The sequence below is a fragment of the Muntiacus reevesi genome, chromosome 3 (genome assembly GCF_963930625.1).
Source record: "Muntiacus reevesi chromosome 3, mMunRee1.1, whole genome shotgun sequence".
NCBI lineage: Eukaryota > Metazoa > Chordata > Mammalia > Artiodactyla > Cervidae > Muntiacus > Muntiacus reevesi.
The window spans coordinates 53,058,645-53,062,072 of record NC_089251.1 but is presented as its reverse complement, the minus strand read 5'-3'; the positions used below and the strand labels follow the sequence as shown (position 1 = coordinate 53,062,072).

The 3,428-nt window shown below is 39.2% G+C and overlaps 1 pseudogene; it reads right to left on the bottom strand.

Moving 5' to 3' along the window:
* Positions 1 to 1,460: 1,460 nt before the first annotated feature.
* Positions 1,461 to 2,016, bottom strand: LOC136163984 (cytokine receptor-like factor 3 pseudogene; annotated as a pseudogene).
* Positions 2,017 to 3,428: the final 1,412 nt, after the last annotated feature.

The window sequence follows — 3,428 nt, the reverse complement described above, 5'->3', positions numbered from 1 at the left end:
TAGAGCTGTGATCTGCAACAAAAGAAACCACCACAATAAGAAGCCTGCACACCACAACTAGAGAGTAGCTCCTGGTCTCCACAACTAGAGAAAAGCCTGTGCAGGAATGAAGACCAGCACAGCCAAAAATAAATAAATATAAATAAAATATTTTTTAAAAAGAGCCTTTATCTTTCCTCTATTTCTCTTTCTCCTACCGTGCTTGTTGGTCAACTAAATATCGTTTTATCAAACTGACATTTAACTGGATTGCAAATTGTATCCTACAAATAGTACAAGCATGTCACTAAGGCTGGATATGTACATGTTCACAATGCATATGCATGAACTGGCTAACACTGCTGTGTGCACTACTTCCATAGGTAGTTTTGCCTTATAAAAATCCTTTAGACCATCTCAGAGAAGGAAATGGCAATCCACTCCAGTGCTCTTGACTGGAAAATTCCACGGACTGAGGAGCCTGGTAGGCTACAGTCCATGGGATTGCAAAGAGTCGGGCACAACTGAGCGACTTTTTACTTTTACTTATTAATATACCACTGTGGAGAAGGAGCTGGCAACCCACTCCAGTATTCTTGCCTAGAGAATCCTGTGGACGGCGTAGCCTGGGGGACTGCTGTCCATAGGGTCGCACAGAGTTGGACATGACTGAAGCGCCTTAGCCTGCCTGTGTGCGTGCGTTAGACTGTCTTGAGTCACACTGTAAGGAAACAACAAAAGAAAATTCTTTGATTGCAGATATTTGGTCAGGCATTTAAAAATATGTAAGAATTATAATGCTTGTAGGACTCAAAGATTACTGAACACGGATAAACGTTAACACTACTTACAAAATACCTGGATGTGGACAGCACACTCCACACACTCACAAGGACAGCACATGATGAATGTATACTGAAGTATTCTGCTTTCTTTAGGTCTATTATTGTTGTTTTATTCTAAGTTTTAAAGGATTTTGGATCCTTAAAAGATGGAGATTTAATTGAACAATATTTCATTGACTTTTTCTGTTCCAACAACAAACTTTAGAAAGAAGTACAGGGGTTTCCCCAGTGGTCCAGTGGTTAAGACTCTGTGCTTCCAGGAGGTGAGAATTCGATCCCTGGTTGGGGGACTAAGATCCTACATTCTGTGTGGTGCAACCAAAAGAAAAAAAAAAAAAGTACAGTAGAAGAGTATAAGCCTCCATATATATGGGTACCTTTAAAGACAATTCAGTTTTTATTGTGATATGATATTTTAATGAATATTATCTAAAATAAAATTTACGGCATTATGGTTTCATCCATGACATGTACATTACTTATTGCTAAAGTGTTCCAAAATGAATTCAGTAAATATTTTTCATTTCCAATAGCCCTCTGAGAAGAATCCAACTATTTTAATCAATTAAAAAAGTAAACTAGGTTGAGAAGAGCTGCCCTAAAACCTTGTAAACCAAAATCAGTCATCCAAAGAATCTAAAACACTAGCACTTTCCATTGAGGATGAAAAAAATGAGCATCAATTGTAAACAGATCCACATGATTAATCATGTAGCCAGTCAACAGCTGCTTCTCTGTTCAAGGTAATAGTTATTTGAAGCTTGGAGTTTCTGCCTTTGTTTAGTGGTGGTTCATAGAGTCATAGTTTCCAATGTCAAATGTGACAGCTCTATCAAACCCCTTGTTCAGGAGTAACTGAACAGGGAACTGATTAGTCATTTCTTTTTCATTTACAGAAATGGCACTGTTTGTACTAGCACACAGTTTGATGCTTCTGTAGAGTCTTACTCACTCTGTGCTCTGCCCATACTCCTATAACGTCTCTCCCTTCCAATTGACTCTCAGTTTCGAGTCTGAATGTCAATGTCTGCCCACAGAAATAAGTTGCAGAGTGGGAGTTGGATTCAGAATCTTTCTGGAGTGTTCTATTTCTTCTACTGCTCGGAAAGTGTCCTTCAAGATCAACTTCCCATTCATAAAACATCAGTCTGGGATTACCTATTTGAGAGGGGAAGTGCTTCAGGGACTCCATTCCTGGCAGCCATCTCTTCCAGAGAAATGAAATTGAGTTCCATGATCAGTGCTATGAAATTAATTTCAGAGTTACATGTTTATCCTCAAAATGATTTCATATATTAATATTTATGGGACTGGAGCCTGTCATCTTGGGCACTAAAGTCTTCATCTACTTTACAGTGTTGTACTGTGATGCCTCCAGGGTTTTCTTTTCTTTTTTAAATCTTCACTATTGGGTGAGATGCTGTTGTTCCATGGTTAAAAATGTAGTTTTCACTATGTTACAAACTAAGTCATTCAACTAGGCAAATAGCCATCATTCAGTAAAGGCACTTCGGGTAGAATGTGTGTGGCCTTTTTGGCAAAGTTCTATAGGTTCTCACTCTGTTCTTACACACCACCAAGAATGTCAATTTATCTTCTGGACTGTCCTCTACAGTGTTAACTCCACACTCTTTAGCTTCTGGACTCACCTACTGGCTTCATACCCTCATGTCCAGTGGTGTCCACCTCTTGCAAGGGAAACCAGTCACTCAGTCTGGAGCTTCTTATGTTGTTGTTGGTGGTGGTGTTCAGTCATTCAGTCATGTCCAACTCTTTGCAGCCCCATGGACTACACCACGTCAGGATTCCCTGTCCTTCACCATCCCCTGGAGTTTGAGCAAACTCATGTCCATTGAATCAGTGACACCATTCAACTATCTCATCCTCTGTTGTCTACTTTTCCTCTTACTTTCAATCTGTCCCAGCATCAAAGTCTTTTCTAATAAGTAAGCTCTTTGCATCAGGTAGCCAAAGCATTGGAGCTTCAACTTCAGCATCAGTCCTTCATATGACTATTCAGAGTTGATTTCCTTTAGGATTGATCTCCTTGCAATCCAAGGGACTCTTAAGACTGTTCTCCAGCACCACAGTTCAAAAGCATCCTGCCTTCTTTATGGTCTGACTTTCACATCTGTACATGACTACTGGAAAAACTGCAGTTTTGACTATATAGACTTTGGCAGCAAAGTGATGTCTCTGCTTTTTAATATGTTGTCTAGGTTGGTCATAACTTTTCTTCCAAGGAGCATGTGTCTTTTAATTTCATGGCTGAAATCACCATCTGCAGTGATTTTGGAGACCAATAATAATAATAATAATAATAATGATAATAAAGTCTGTCACCGTTTCCATTTTTTCCCCATCTGTTTGGCATGAAGTGATGGAACCAGTTGCCATGAGCTTAGTTTTTTGAATGTTGAGTTTTAAGCCAAATTTTTTATTCTCCTCTTTCACCTTCATTAAGAGACTCTTTAATTCCTATTCACTTTCTGCCATTACGGTGGTGTCTTCTGCATATCTGAGGTTATTGATATTTCTCAGTCTTGTTGCTATTCAGTCAATAATTGTGTCTGACTCTTTGCAACCCCAAGGACTGCAGCATGG